Below are 17,344 nucleotides of genomic sequence, written 5' to 3'. Positions count from 1 at the left end.
TTGGAGAAACCTCACAAGGGATCCGAAAAGGGGCCGATGTGACGAGTTTGACGTTACGGAGAATCTCAGACGAGAAGGGCCTCAGGCAAAAACCCAAACAGGTTTCCTCTTCGTAACACGATGGCATATATTCAAACATTCATTATTCATTCGGTAACGTCATGAAAATCACTGTTTGACCCAAAAGTCGCCTTCGCGGTTGGCCAAACTCTCAACACCCCCTGGACCAAACAAAAAATGTGGTCCTCGTCACCAAATTTGCTTCATCATTACTTTTTCCTCCACATTTTGTGATACAGATTTTTTTTTCAACGTCCCGATTTTCAGAACACTGAGCAAACATATCAATATGGAGCTCCATATTGTTATAATTTTTTTGCTAGGCTCAATTTGTGCGCAAAGTGAATGGCGTTCGAACCATTGACACCGATTTTCACCTAATGGTATCAACCAAGAGTGGTCATTATAAATTTGGGGAAGCCATTAGAATGTTTCATCCCCTCCACTTACTACATATTAAGCGTACACCAAATTAATGACTAACTAGTTTTCAAATTGGAAGTAAAAAATCATGACTATTATTGTGGTTTTCATGGGACAGATTGAAATTTTGGTTTGGACTTTTGCAAGCATCATGGAATTTCACAAGTTTGTTTTGCTTTCACGGGCCGAATAAAATGATGTGGCGGAACAGATTTGGCCCGCGGGCCTTGACTTTGACACCTGTGGTCTGAACGATCAGGCATGGTCATTCAAGAAAGATTTTCCTGAGTGTCCGACTCCAGCTGTCGATTCAACAGTGTATTCGATTGTCAGTGCTCGGCCATTCACTTCCAGCATTTGTTCTATGTATGTGCCGCCTTTTTTGTGTTGTTTTGTTTATGTCTGTGTTCCACGCTGACTGCTACAGCTCAAACATCTCTTTGTGACAGCCGTGATTTTGAGTTGAGTGTCGCTCTCACCACTGTATAGCCTATACAGTTCAATAGCGTCCTCTGTTTGCAATTCTCTGCGTCTGTTTGTTTTTGTGTGTTTGTCTGTGTCTGCATTTGCTTCAGGGAGGATGAGGTGATGGCGGATGGAGTATGTTGAAGAAGCTTGCAGTTTGCAGCTGTTGCAATGAAATGTCAATATTTGACACTTTGTGTGTGTGTGTGTGTGTGTGTGTGTGTGTGTGTGTGTGTGTGTGTGTGTGTGTGTGTGTGTGTTTGCGCGCGCGTGTATTCGTGTGTGCATGCGTGTGTGCGCGTGTGTGCTTTCGTCTTTATGTTTTTGAGTGATAGAACAAAAAAACGGAGCTCAATGTGATGTAATCAACTGAGACACTCAAGCTGCTTCGTATAATGTGGCCATGTAAATCCTAGAAATAATAATCAACAATTTTCATATCCTGTCCATTTTGAAGCACTGTGTGCCTGAACCAAAGATGTTGCTAATTCAAAAACTCTGACTTGATGGGTCATGGAAACTTGTGGAAACCACAAAAATTACTTATTGTGTAGTCTGATGTTGCATCTTAATACGGCACGTCTGATATGTGGGCGCAAACAAGCTAGCATAGCACAGGCAAAACGAGATAATTTTGCCCCTCGCATTTGCATCATTTTTGAATGTTAATTTCATTCAGTGGTAATTTTGGAGCTTTTCAATAATTTAAGGGTGGATCTGGAGATAGTCATGCATACTACTTCCATCTGTTTATTTTCTGTAACGATATTAATTTATCTACGTGTGCGTTTTTTTTTTACCTTTTTCTGTGCTATTTGGCATTCTTTACACCATATTTTGGAGCAGCTTATCATGACTTTTAAGCATGTGATTTAGGATCGGACTCTGTAACCGTTCTCTGAACGGCCGCAACCATGTGCACACGATGGTGCGTCTCCCCACACCCTTCATCGTAATTTATTTTAGATAATTATTTTGGTCCCATGGTTTGCTTGTGTGCAAGCTCAGCCGGACTGGCCTAACAAAATGTGGCAACACTTCACACTACTGAGGAGAAAATTAAACCTTGCCAATAAAAGTAATTGAATTTCTCTCCGGTGCCAATCACATGAAGCGAGACGCAACACCGCTGAAGTAGAAACTCGTTATTTTATGCCGACGAGGATGAAAGGAATATCAGTGATACAAAGATATAAAGGAAGACAAATGTTTAGTAATTCATGAAACTATACTTCAGGCTATGCGTTGAAATATGCTGTGTAGCGAAATTGTGCCTTTCTCATGTACACCCACTCCCTTATTACTTCAAGTAATTAAAATCTCACAACTTAAATCACATCCTCATTTGTTAATGTGTTGACTAATGAAGCCTGTATGCTCAGCTAGCATAAACTTATGAAAACAATAATTAATCACCAAATGATTGAGGAAGTAGCTTGCTAGCTTGTGCTTATTTGTGAGTTCAATAAAACTCTGGCTGCGACATTATCACGGGGACGTTGTACCTTTTATAATGTCATATCAGGCACACCGGAGATTCAACTATTTGCAAACAAGCTGTTAATAATTGCATCTTCCGCCATTATCACCTTGAGTAAGCAATGAAAGAAGCTGAAAAAAATTCCACTGCCGGAAACAACACTCAAGTCAAGTAGACCTCAACTGAAAACCTCTCTGAAAAGTTCCGAAACAAAAACTTTCTCAAGTCTCAGCCAACGCTCAAAAATGTTCCAGAGGAACCTCTCCAATTTTTATATCCTAGTGCTTGCCTCAATGATGTTAGATGACATGCACTCGCGCTGTGCTACCTTTATGCCAGATGGGCAATTAAAAAAGACGGCAAGCGCACACTGAGCGCGCGCTGCAACATGACCACATGTGGAGAGATTACCTGTAAACCCCCCCCCGCGACGCATTTCCTTTAAAGTCTTCATCTTTGTGTTTCTGCATCAGTTGATAACATTTCGTTTGCTACCTTGCGTTGGTGGGGTTTTAAATGGCTCACTCAATTTGTGCCGTTTTGGAGCTTTCTCAAACGTTACAGCTGATCCAAGCAGCTTGCACAATGGAATTAATGCCAAAAAATTGAAATGAAAAATTGACAAAACCGATTGCCCCTCTAAGGTGGAGGTTCTGCATGTTATTGATCGAAATTGACCATAACATTCTTTTCCACGTTACCAGATTAGTGTGCATTATTTCCAATGTTAGTTTTATACGCCAACAATTGAACACAGTTCATTTTTTAATCACCAGGCTCCTCATATCTAATATATTTAATTCCATAGTTGTCAGTTGACCGTCTATGTGGGATGCTGTGAATCTGCTCTGTACATTTTTTTTTTTATCGTATTTTTGGCTGTATAAGGCACACCGGAGTATGAGGCGCACCCCGAATGAATGGTGTATTTTCAAACGGTTTTCATCTATAAGACTATAGACTTAAGGCGCACCCTTAATGAATAAAAAACATGTTCCAATTATAGAAATATGTAAACATTTTTCAAATATAAGACGCGCTACAGTCGAGGCTGGGGTTACGCACGACATCTTCTGCGGGGGGAAATGGAGTCGGTGGCTGCTGACAGTAGTCGTGAGACCTGTTGTTGCTCAATATTACTTCACCTATAAGGCGCACTGTCATCTTTTGAAGAAAGGCTTTCGGGTGAGCCTTATACACCGAAAAATATGGTACTTATTTCAACCTGCCCTAGTTGGCTTTCTTGGTTACGCAGAGTGGAGGATCTGTTGACCTTGTCATGTCTAAAATAAAAAAACATCTAAAATATAGCACAGAGGCAATGTAACTTGGTTACATAGGATACTGATTCTATCAATATTATAAGGACTGGATTGTAGTTCTTTGATATCTTGGATGCAACAGATAACAAATCGGTCAAGATGGGACAAGGGAAAAAACAACAGGCCAAGACAGTATTGATTGATGTGTGCAAAATGAGAAACAAGGGTACACAGATCATTTTTTTAAATATCTCTACCAAAGCACCCCACATTAGGAAATAAACGAGCAAGTGTGTGCTTACTTCTCTCATTATGTGACCAACACCGCACACACCTTTGCCATTTGCAAGTCTCCGGATCTTCGTCGCAGTATCAGGACTGACCTGTGAAAGGCACTGTGATGCAGCAAGGCATCCATATGGCAAGAAGAAGAGTAGTTCAGAACTAGAAGACGCTAAACTGACTTTTCGCCAATGGCAAATGGACTGGAACTAAGAAGAAGCTTCAGTGAGATTTGTGACTGACGACAATTTTGTTTCACATCCCAATAACGGTGTCCACTGAAAGCCTGTCTGATTGGATATTTCGTGTCCACAGCTTATCGTGGAGCGCAAATGAGCTTTTAAAGGTTTGAAATGTTGTACCCCATTTAATTTGGCGACCAAATCTTTTAAGCGAGACGATGAGTGGAAAATAATCACGGTTTTATCCCTCCCGACAGCAGGCAGGTCCGCGGCGAACGTACACGGTAGCTCGAGCAGATAATCGCCGATAACGACGTCAACATTACCATAAGCTGTTTGTGCCGTTCCGCCTCAAAACGTGCCAATCGCAGGGGATCCATCTCGTCTGCAAAAATGCTGGCTTTTGTCGGCTTGGTTGCGATTGAGTGCGCGCGATTGGTTTCGCGCGTTATCGTTAGCGCAATGGTTGCGATTTCAGTCGGGTGACGACAGCAGCTGCCGCTCTGTGGCTTTTCAGTTCGAGTAGTGACCTCGAGTTCGCGTGACCCCCATCCACCTCCTCTCCTCTCCTTCTGCCCCTCCCTCAACACCTGCCCATGCCTGTATTCCACCCGGGCGCTCTTGCGTTCAGCATGAGTTATGTCACATCGGTAAACGCGAGTGGCATGAGCGATGGCCGCTGCCCGATAAGCGTGCGTCTGGGCCGCTGGACAATTATGTGGAAAATAAAGCATGCGGGATGGGAGCAAACATGATGGAAATGAAAAGTTTGTTGTTGTTTTATTTATTTATTTATTTGGTATTGTTCTGCATAAAAAAACACTTTTTAAATAAGTGACAAAATAGAAGTGATGTAATTAAAAGATTTGCGAATGGTGGGGGTGGTGGCGGTAGTGGGGTGCTGTTAGGGGACATCGAAACATTCAGGTGATTCTCGCTGTCATAATGGAAATTTAAAAGTGTCTGCAAGATAAAACAAACTCACATTTAATTGATGCATTCCGCACATTGCTATGCAAATTGCATCTATATGACCGCACGTTATGCTAACTGAACCGTGCACAGTAGGAAAAACTGCCGTTTTTTTTCACCCCCCCTCATTAAAATATGATAGTTATGCAAAACACTATTTTTTTTCCAGTCTGTAAATATTCCTCTGGCTTATTAAAGCCAAGATTTATATTTTCTTTTTTTGCCACCCTGCTACTGTGGTCATAAATAACAAAAAAAAATATTTTGTCTCAGTAATATGCTCTCCACACGCGTTCGTTCGTTCATTCATTCATTCATTCATTCATTCATTCATTCATTCATTCATTCATTCATTCATGTGTTGATGTGTTTATGTGTGTGATGGTTTGTGTGTGATTGCTTGTCTGCTTATTTATTTATTGATTTCTCTTTATTTACAGTGGCGGGCTGCATGTCAGTCCTAGGCTTTCAGTAGTGCTACGTTTGAATTGGCTATTTTTGCTAGCTTCGGAGCTGTCCAACCTTTCTTAATGATTTCCATCGATTCTTGAAAGGTCTGTCTGAAAAATGACTTTAACAATAAATGTACAACCAAATCCATTTCTTCTCTTCCTTCAGCCATTGTGGGTTGACAAAACTGTGATTAAATCAACACAAAAATGCTCATGAGAGATACAGTGTGCTAGATCTGGCCAGTATGCACTTATCACTAGTGGCTAGTGAGATCGGCAATCATAATTTGCGAAAACTCTGACGTTGCCAGCGCCTTCAAACAGGTCTTGGGTTGCCAACTCAAATTCTGATTGGCTCAAGCAACAGTTTCATCAATAATGATTTTTATGCTCTCGGTAGATTTCTGACCCTGGTAACAAACGATGGCTGAAATATGAGTGGTTAAATGCTTAAATACGAAAACACACATCTGGAGGCCACACAACAGGGGAAAAGTAATGAAAGGAAGCTGAAAGACAATTTGGAATTATTGAATAACAATTCATGGACAAAATATGATTTACATTAGTCTGTGAGTCAGACATTTTTAGGCCAGCAGAGAAGGCCTGGCAGGCCCTAACGGCCCACCACAGTTTATTTTATTTTTTCATTATAAGAATGCACATGAATGAACACAACAAGGTAAATGCACCGGGCTTAGCAAAAACATGCTTGTTGTCCCAAGGATTCTTCACATAAGCAATGAGCATAAAATAGTATGTTATAATTAATTAATATTCATAAATAGTATATTTGCTCATTACTGTCTGAAAACATCTTGACTTTCAGTGCAGGCGACAGCTGCGTCTCACGGTTCGTGCACAACAAGGAAAGAGGTTTCATTTCACAGGGCATCAGATGTTTTAGAGTGTTCCAGAGTGCGACTAGATTTGCTCTCAAGCTTTTTTTTTCTTTTCAAGCTTCAAATTGGTTAATCATGACTCAGAAGAAGTAGACAAACAGTGTTTATTTATGGAAAATATGAAATTGGCCACATTTAGACACTCGGTGGTTGCCACTCAACGATGATCAGACTGAACACAGATTCCTGTTTCCTGCTTTAATGAAAAGATATGCTTGACATTGACAAAACAATGGCTCGACCTCAGAAGTAAGCAAAGACCGTACTTTAAAAAAAAGCCATTACTCAACGGCCCCACCTGAACGAGTTTGCTTTTCATTAGAGGAGGAGAGAAGCTAGAACGGTGCCATCTTTACTCATCCGCGCTTTGCTCCTCCTCGACCCCTACGCGCCAAACAAATCCTTGTGAGTGATGAACCTTCGGGCTATTTGGACATCTGTCTTCTCCCTCGTCGCCACGGCTGCAAAAAGGTCCGGCGACACTGTCACGGGCTTCCCGCAACAACATGTAATAACCCCGGGTACCAACACCTCCGCGGACTGGCCCACGGAGAACGAACATTAGCCGTCATTCTAGTGAGTCACCTTACGCGACTGGGAAAAAGAATTGCCGTAAGGTAAAAGGTGGGATCATCCAGATTGATTTAGCTTCTACAATTGTGTGACATTTTGACACACTATTTACATTTACAAAGTTCTCAAAGAAGTTGATACATGGAGTACTTTTTTAGTTCCGCTTTTCTGCTAAGAGCAGAGATGTGTTACTATCAGAATCCGAATCGGAATAATCTTTATTGGCAGAACTATTGTAGAACATACAAGGAATTTGTCTCCGGTAGAGCACGCTGGACTAGTATCATCATAAAAAGACATGACAAATAAGTGTGGAGGACACTAATAAAGGCTAATCTAATGTGATTTATTATATACATACAATGAACCATTTTAAAGTAATCAGTCGCCATATTTGTAGTAAAACAAGTGTGCATATAGGCAGATGTCTTTGAGTGTCTGGTCCTGTACATTATATAGGTCAGTAACAGTGGTTCAAGTGAGTACAGAACTAGAGCGACAATTCTAACGGGAAGCAGTTCCACAGGGTTGTGCAAAATTGCAAAGAGGCACTATACAGTTATATTTGTTTAGAGAGTTAATGGCTAAGGTGAAAACACTGTTTAAATGTCTGCTAGATTTGGTGCGCATGGATCGGTAGTGCCTGCCTGAAGGTAGTAGTTGGAAGAGGTGGTGGGCAGGGTGTAAAGGGGCCAGTAGGTTTTTCCGTGGCCTTGCCTTGCAGCATGCAAGTCCTCAAGCAGGCTCTACGGTAGCACCTTATAATGTGGTTTGCCTTATATTCGGAAACATTTTCTATTTCTATATTAGGAAAATTGTTTTCATTCATTGAAGGTGCACCTTATAGTCTGGCACATCTTATAGTCTGGTGCGCCTAATATATGGAAAATGTTTGAAAATACACCATTGATGGGCGTGCGCCTTATACTCTGGTGCACCTTATACACCGGAAAATACGGTAGATCTTATTTTTGAACACTTTTCTCACTTTTAGGGATAGTGGTAACGACAGAGAACAGCTTACCATGTTATTAGGTTACAGCAGGGGTGTCAAACTCATTTTTTGCCATGGGCCACTTTGTAGTTAGGATTTCTTCTTAAGGGTGATTATGAATTTGGGGAAACCTTTAGAATGTTTCATCTCATCCACATATTACATAAACAATGCACAACAAATTAATGATGAACTAGTTATCAAATAAAGTAAAAAATAATGACTGTTAGTGTGGTTTACATGGGTACAATTTGAAAATTTGGTTCGGAGTTTAGCCAGCATCATGGCACTTGACATACTTGATTTGCTTTTGCGGGCCGAATAAAATTATGTGGCGGGTCATATTTGGCCCTCGGCCCTTCACTTTGACACCTGTGAGTTATTGGTTATCATTATAGGTGCATGAACTGATTCACACTCATGTTTTATACCGAGCCCTCAGGAGAGCCTTAAAAAAAATCAGACTTACATATCCACACCTTTGACAGGTGTTGATACCACCAACAGTAATGATGGATGGTTCGCTGTTGGGAGCCTGAACACGTTTCCGCAGCCTTCCGGCCTAAAAAATGACTTTGAATTCTTCACGCTCGAACCTTTTTCAGCGGAGAAATTAAAACCCAATCCCATTGAATGTTGTCATAGCCGCCACTCCTCCTAATGTGAATCCAATGTTGATGAAGTATCATCTAACACCGGCGCCAAATTGGGTTCCATCTATGAATATGCATGAGCAACAGCCCGATATGAAAACCTCACCATTTTTGAAATCGTCAGTGTTCAATGATAAGCAAAGGCAAATTGTCACGTGTCTGTCTCCGAGTTTTAATGACTCAGTAATGACACCATTTGTCCATTTGGCTTCATTTAGCTTCATTGGCTCTGACGCTCTGCCAGCTTCCTCTTGCCAGTCTCGCACAAGTGGACAGCTAAGCTCCATAGAGCTCCGAGAGTTCAAAAACCGTAAATGACTTGCTTTAGTCAAAGCTCTGTTGGATTTTTAAGGTTTTGCACTGTTGGATGAAAAACTGGTAGCACTGGTTGAAAGGGAAATAGGAGGCAAACATTCATGAAGTGTCAAAATTAGTTGTATTAAGTTCATCCTGTCTACTTGATATCTAATTTAAAACACATTATTTTCTAACAGTGTATTTTAGGTGTTCACTTATTAATTGAACACCTAAAATACACTCTGTAAGAAAATAATGTTTTAAATTAGTGTCAAATTTAGTTATAACTGAATATTAAAATGAAATTTAAAATGATGTGTAACCATCATGAAATATGTCACTAATATCAAATTAATTTCAATTAATTTTATATCATAAATGGAACCTATAACAATGTTTTCCATTCAACAGATTGCTTATAGTGACCACATTCATAATTTGAGTCCGCGCTGTTTAAGTGTCATGTATTTTACACATTCAATTTCATGAATATGAAATGTATAGAATAATCATTTCTCATTCAAAAACCCCACCAAAAATGAAAACGGTGAGACCTGTTGGAAATACATTTCGACATTTTAAACCGCCAGAAATGTTCAAGCTCATTGGAAAAAAAAAAAAACAATATCTTGGAACAAAGTCGAATTTTTAAATTCAGCCTTGACTCTTCATAATTCCTCCATTTTGGATCAATGCAACGATTCAAGGCAGCTTCCGAGTGATTCCACCAAACAACTTCTCGCTACAAATTGAAAGACAAGGACATAAAAGTAAATGGACACTTTTCATCATATCATATTTGTACAATCAATGCCACCCCGTATCTGATTATCCACAAATCAACAAATGTTACATTTATTTTGAACGAAATGATTTATAATATGCCACAACACCTTTCTCTAAATCCACCATAAATAATACATATATTGCCATTTTAAATGCTCTCGCGGCATCACTAAATCAACGTTGCTATAAACAAAGCGAGTGTTTTAAATGGATCACATAAACCACCCAGATTTTGTATTTTAAGACAATTTATCAAAGGCTTTGGGATGATTGTCCTGCCGATTACACGGCGAGGACTCTGTCAGTTGGAACAGATGGTGGGAATCGTGGCGAAAAACATTTACAAATGACCGCATCCATCACCGTAAAGATGGCGTCATTAAAAGTCATCTCGGCCATTTAAATGTGGAGGATAAACACACAGGAATGGAATGCTCGCGTTCACAGTGCTGGATATAAACGTGATGAAAACCTACTTGCGCTTGCTGTGACCGTTTTTACCTACGGTATTGAATTGAATTACATTTAGAATGAATTTATATGGAAATGACAACAACTTATGTAATGTTATGTGGGAAAAAAAAGAACTCAATCCGAAAGAAGTGAACTTGAAGGGAAGAAGTAGGCGTTCTGACTTGTTAGCGTTGGAGTAGCAAAGCGGACGACAGTCAAGCAACTGCAGCAAAACTGCTAGCGAGCATGCTTTTTGTTCCACTTTGAACAGGTGGGTGTGTGGGTGATGTTTGTCACGTGGCTGGCGGGTTGAGACAAAAATGTAAATGTTACCTAAAGCTGCATGTCCCAATGTTGTGAAGGTCACTGGATTTTTGCCTCAAATATTCTGACCTACTTGTTACTTTCAAAGACATTTTTCGTGATCTTGTTGCGAAGGACATTAGACAAAAAATGCGAAAGTAATACGACAAAAATCACTCTGTTGGTAATAAATACTGCAACCTTTGGTATGCATACAGTGGCAAAAAAAATCTGAATATTTTCACTCAAATTGCAGGACTACATAAACATTCAATGCAGTGTAAGAAACATTAAACGCTCCAAGACGTGTTTCAATTCCTGAATATATTCGGGAATGGCAGTGAATTAGGTAACTTAATAATTGTGGTGATGGCAATTCCCTACACAAACAAATTTTAAAAATGGTTTTATTTTCTTAACGTTTTATTTTCTCAGACTTCCTTTTTTATACATCCGGTCAGTACCGTCACATCCTGCCGCTCTTTCCAAAAGCTCTCCAAAACAGCTCTCTCTCTCTCTCCCCTCGTGCCTACCATTGTGCAACTGCCTGCACTGGTGCATGCAGCTCTATGATGTGCCATCCCAAAGATTAAAGAATCTTTTTGTTCATACATTTGATTGCCGCTTCATTAATAATAACCCTATCAATGGCCTGAATGAATTAACAGTACCTTTTAAAGTATTTATTTATTTATTTTCAAGAATTTACTCGCCAGGTGTTTGTTTTTCCTGGAAATAATGTGAACACATTGAAATATTTTTTTTCTGCTTTTTTTCCGGATTATTTTTTTTTTTTTTAATGTTGCCCAGCAGGTTTTTGAAAGCATTTCAAACACAGTTATCTTAAAGGACAACCGACGTCCCCGGACAAGTTGTGTCCATAATTTGTAAAATGGCTTCAAATGACTTCTACTGAGCGTATTTTACAAAGATTCCACCGCATATAGCTATATTTTACATTTTAAGACTCGCGCTGAATATTGAGGAAGTCTTGTTTTTGAGTTGGTGACAAGTCCGTACGTGACGTCACCGAAGGAACTCCCCTGACCGAAAAAAAGACACATTGTAGCCGTCCTTCCATCACGTCAATGTATTTTGTTGGACTTGTTTGGTCTGAAAACCTCATGTTGCACCAAAAAGCCGCCAGAAGAGGGTGACCAAGCTCCATGGAAGGAATTTATCAGCCTGTGGAAACGGGCTGACTAATTCCCTAGACGGCTTTGTCACAATTTTCTACCTCCCTTGGGTGCGACATTTCCCACCCCTGATGCCTCAAAATGACACGGAATAAATTATTTACTCGATTGCAAACAGGTAGGCTTTCTTCTTCAGAACTATTAAAATCATATTCAGAACTGGATGTGTAACAAGAAAGCATATTCTCCGAATCTGAAGCCATTGTTTTGATTTTCGAGCTATGTCTTGGCGTGATGTCACGAACTGGGGGCGGGACTCTCTGAAAATGCCCAATTCGCAGCTCATTTTTTTGCAGATTTTTGGACCCTTTAAGTCATTTTTATTGGTGTTTTGCATTTGAATAAAAATATCATACTGCATGTTTTGGGTATTTTAGATGCTATAAAGCATTTTTCTGATGTCAGTTACGAAACAAAAAAGTGACGTAGTTTGTCCTTTAAGTATATTGTCTGCTCTAGAAATGTACATGAACAGTACAAACTAAACGGGAGTGCAGTATTTCCAGGGAGGGAAAAAGAAGAAAACACAATTAAATGTGGAAATAATTAACACCACACCCCACTCACACTTCAAAGAAACATTTGCAATCGTGTGTTATCAATATCCGTAAAAGCCTCTCCATCTACAATTTGTAAGATTTTTGGTTATATGAGCACATGTTTCGATGCCATATCCTATTTTATGTATATATCTAGAAACGAAATAATATGAATAAAAATATTACTACTGAGTTATGAATTAATGAATGAATACCTTCACCAAGGAACTTGTGGCATCGATCAATGGGGGAAAAAAATCTGAGTTTAACATCTAAGCCAACGTTCCAACATCTTTTTTTTTTTGAAGACTAATAAGCTACATTTAAAAGCTAGTCGCATGCATAACCATTAAGCAGATAAATTAATGATGAATATGCTGCTCATAATTCACTTAGAAATTCCCATCTCTGCATGTTCAGCAATATGCTATTAAATCCTCATGCTCTTGAACTTAAAAAAAAATATGTGTGATCCGTTCTGATCTGCTTGTGGGGTAGGATTTGCTAAAACTTTAAATGAATGTGTCACGTGTCATATTAACTAAAGATATGAATTGTAGTTATTTCAGTGTCTCATTGATTTTTTTTTCTTTGTGGTGTGAAGATGGGGAGAAATTCATTGCTAATTTGATTGCAGAAGGGTGTTCTGTCTCGTTAAACCTCCACAAACTTTGACATTGCAGTTCGTAACAAATTGAATAAAAGTGCCATTAGAATAAGATGAACTCAGTTTGAAATGTAAGATTCTGCATTTGAGTTCTTCATGGCACCATCTTGGTGTCTGTTTACATCTTTGAACAAGGCTCACTTGACACACTCACCCCCAAAACTTTTGTAATTGTGAATCAATAGCGTAAGATGTCGAAAATGCACAAATTTGCGCAAAATGCACAAACTCCTCATATCATATCAACATATTCCTTGGCACCCATATGATCTGAGATGGGGTCAGGCTTATGTCTGAGCACAAAAACAGCTAATAGGTAATTTTTCAAGACATAAGAGAAAAGAAATATCTAGCATATATACACTATTTTACACAGAGACAATTGTAACGTAAGCATCAAATGTGCTATGATAATAATAATGATAATGATAATGATAATAACAATACATCTTGTAATAATAAATGTTGTAACAATAATAATTGTTATAATAAATTTTATAATAATGATAGTAATAATAATAATGTTGATGTTATTAGTATCCATTATCTATTATTAATAATTATAATTATTTATTATTTTTATTATTATAATAATCGTCCCCCCACAACCAAGCTCACAGCTTACGTCCATTAATTTTTAATTACTCCAGTTTGTAGGCTGCACTAATGGCAAATAAGAAATTGTTCACGATCAGATCAAAAATAAATAAATAAGCAAAATAATAATATAAGAATATTGAATCTGAAAGATTTCCGAACAGAGAAAAGCCGTTTAGGTTTTCATTTAAGTTTCCCTAATGTTGTGGTTTGAGTTGGATTGACTTCAGCACCAAGGACAGCAACGCCACTTTTTTTTCTTCTTTTTTTGCTCGCTCTGGACTTCCTTACTCATTGCGTGACTTGTTAAAGCATGTCATGTTCTGATGTTCTTGCTTGCGTTTCTGCAAAAGTCCACACGGCCCACGCAATGTCACAGGAGCGTGACTCCTACCCGCCTCTTCAACTTCTCACACCTTCTGCTTTCTAGATCCCTAATTAATGATCCACGCGGCACTACGTCTGACGTCTTGAGAGAGTCAAATTTATCGAGTTACACCAACATTTTCAGTGAAGGACTGGGTTGAATGTAAAAATAAAAAAAAGAAGTACGAGAATAGTAGCGTACTTCACTCAACAAGACTTTCACCAGCAGCAAAGGAATCTGGATGTTAGTCATTTAAAAAAAAATAATAATATGATTACCATTTTTTCAATTTGCAAAGCATTCTGATGGGTTAAAAGTGATTGTTCGTATCTAGTTCATTGCTCTGAATTACCCCAACACTTTCATGAGGACCTTCTGTAACTGGTGTGGCACATCAAAGTTCACATGTTTAAAAACAATTGACAGGTAAATGACTGGTCTAAATTTTTTGCTTCTCCAAAACTAACTTGTGTTTTGAGTAAATTTACTGTTTATGATGTTTGACTAATATGTAACTCATTGACTGCCATTCCCGAATTTACAGTGAGACCTCAATTTACGAAGGCCTTCTAATACGAACTTTTCATCATACGAACGTCAAATTTATGAAAATTAAGCCTTATAATAAGCACTATTTTCGTAATACACACCCACCACGGCCGGTCCATCAAGCACACGACCTTCGGATCTGGCGAAAGTGATCTTCGGCTGTAGCACACGACCGAACAGCGCTCCAGCCGGCGCTACTTTCCATACCCCTTCTCATTGAATGCACACGTCGATCGCCTACTTGGAGCTTCTTGCTGATAATTTTACTGTTAGCGGCAGAGCGCCGTTGGAAATAGTTTTATTCTTCACCTTGGAATTTTTGTCAACGAATATCAAAGAGTTGTCTCGATGTGACATACGATTCACCATTGCGCTATTGATGTGTTTTCCTTCTGGCGAAATTTCGCCATCAACACGAAGTTTTCAGACCAAGCAAAGTACCGCAAAATGCATTGAGGTGATGCAAGGTATGTCCTTTCTCGGTGAGGGGCGTTCCTTCAGTGACGTAGGGTGAGGACCCGTCACCAACTCAAAAGCAAGACTTGAAGTGATTTTACAAATTATGGACACAACTTGTCCGGAGACGTCGGTGGTCCTTTAAACAATTACAAACATAAGAGAGTCAAGTTGAAGTTGCAAAGTCGGTTCTGTGTATTCTTACATTGGCGTCTTCCGCTAAATGCTGGTACGGTTTATTTTCAATCTTCTTCCTCAGTATTTGTTGTTGTTATGAATAGACTTTTACAGTATTTCGATCTTCAACTGTGTGTGCTGTTTGACAACGACGAAGCCATGAGTAAACTTGTAGTCTCTTAACATTCGAGCAGAATCAGAGTCAGAATGATCATTATTGGCCAAGTATGGAGAACACACAAGGAATTGGTCTCTGGTAGTACAGGCTACGCTAGTATAGTCATAAAAGAGACACGACAAATAAGTATGGAGGACACAAATAAAGGCTAATCTAATCAAATGTAAGTGGTACCTCTAAGGAACAACTTTGAGACAATGTATCACAAAGTATCAAGCAAACAGTGGTTGAAGTGAGTACAGAGCTGCAACTATAATAATTATATCGGGATGCCGTTCCGCAGGGTTGTGCAAAATTGCAAAGTTAAAGAGTTCATAGCGAGGGTGAAGAAGCTGTTTAAATGTCTGCTGGATTTGGTGCGCATGGATCAGTAGAGCGTGCCTCAGGGGAGTATCTGGAAAAGGTAGTGGACAAGGTGTGCAGTAGTAGGATTTTTTTCACCCTTATCTTGATTGTAGCAGTGTTCAAGTCCTCAAGAGTGGGTAGGGCAGTGCCAATGATTGCAGCCGACTGATTGGCCACCATATGATCATAACTTGTTGCTGTTTTTTCCCCTCCTATCCCTGTTGAATGTGGATAGGCGGCAACAGATTTGTGACATTGACAATTGACAGACTATTGTGATATATTACTGATTTTCAAGTCGATTCACTTTGATGATGATGATGATGACGATGATTGTTTTTCCCTTTGCTGTACTAAGACAAAATTCCCAACCATATACCATAAGGTTCTTGTCCTCATCCACCCTAAGCACCCACCCCTCCCTTTGGTTACCTCATCCGGTCCGCACCTCCCCACATCCCATCCTCCTTTGCCGTCTGCATGGACCCTCCCCCTTTTTTCTCGCCTCCAGTCTGAGCATCGCAGCCTCCTCTCCCTCCCACCTTCCACATCACACACACACTCACATATACACGCACACACACACCTTCTCCAACCGCAAAGCCCGCTGCTGTGTGACAGGAAGCCACAAGAACCATATAGACCCAGCAAGTAACACGCACACACTTGACACACACTATGAGAGCACCTTCCCGACGGACTTTCTTCTTCTTCTCGTTCTGTGTGCTCTATAGCGACCGAGCTTGGATTTCCCCCCCCGAGCATGAAAAGGATTGCTAGGATTGCCCAATTAGCCGCAATCCAGCAGCAGCAGCAGCAGCAGCACAAGCATCGCCATCGCCGAGCACCGGATGCTCCAGCAGAAGTTGTTGGCCGCACAAGTCAGCCGTGGGGGACGAAACTCGGAGGGGAGCGTCTGATTTAGGTGAGTCGTGCGTGCAAGCGTGCGCGCTTCCTGTACGCATGCAGATGTGCGTGGTCAGCATTGTTATTGTGGAGGGGGACAGCGAGTGCTGATTTTTGAGATGTTTGATGCACATGAATGTATCTGAGGGTGTAATTTATGTGTGTGTGTGTGCGTGTGTGTATGTGTGTATGTGTGTATGTGTGTGCGCATCTATCCACGTTTCGAGGACAGATTTCCGTTACCCGAACGTGTGCTGAGTTACTGGAGATACAAAAATGCTTCATGTAAATTGCGCATTTCAAGTTAGAAATAGAGTGGAAATCTTACCTGCTGGTTTTGTGTGTGTGTGTTTCGTGTGAGTGTGTTAAGCGAGAGTACATGTTTAGCACATATAATGGCTGATGCATGTTGTATTTTTTGTACTCGTGAGCAAGCACCAAGTTTCAAAATGTCTCACCGCGCACACAAAACAGACCAAGGACATTTCAAATCCATCCACACTCTTCTAATTCAGAATTAGGATGAAGTTATGATGCTTTTCTATGAAGATAAATCCGCAACTAAAATCCAGATGAAGAACTGAAAAAAACCAACAACTTTTTGTGGGTATTATTTTTTTTTTAATTGTACAAACAACATTAGACCCACTCCATCCTCTCCCTCTCTGGACTAAAACCCAGCATGTCAGAGTAAAGTTGTCTCCTCCAAGTTTCCCTCCATTGTGCTGTTCCACCGGCTCACTGCGAGGGGAGCTCATGCTCTTTTCCACACAAGGTGGCGGGCTTCTGGCCCTAGGCGAGATGGCTGCTAATGATCCTCAGATATCA

At 40.0% G+C, this 17,344-nt stretch overlaps 1 protein-coding gene across 2 annotated transcripts in view; it reads left to right on the top strand.

Annotated features, from left to right (window-relative positions):
• Positions 1 to 16,136: 16,136 nt before the first annotated feature.
• brinp1 (BMP/retinoic acid inducible neural specific 1) overlaps positions 16,137 to 17,344 on the top strand; it is a 123,320-nt gene continuing 122,112 nt past the window's right edge. Inside the window, exons 1-2 of one of the 2 annotated variants that reach the window (XM_089020782.1) lie at positions 16,207 to 16,261; positions 16,345 to 16,535. The gene's annotated coding sequence lies outside the window, so the exon portion shown is untranslated. Of the gene's footprint in view, positions 16,536 to 17,344 lie in introns of both variants that reach the window. The other variant, XM_089020783.1, reaches the window with a different exon arrangement.

Source organism: Hippocampus bargibanti, linkage group LG18 (assembly GCF_051943395.1).
Source record: "Hippocampus bargibanti isolate YZ-2025 linkage group LG18, ASM5194339v1, whole genome shotgun sequence".
Taxonomy (NCBI): Eukaryota; Metazoa; Chordata; class Actinopteri; order Syngnathiformes; family Syngnathidae; genus Hippocampus; species Hippocampus bargibanti.
The sequence above is the reverse complement of the archived record's forward strand: the minus strand, read 5'-3'. Positions and strand labels throughout refer to the sequence as shown.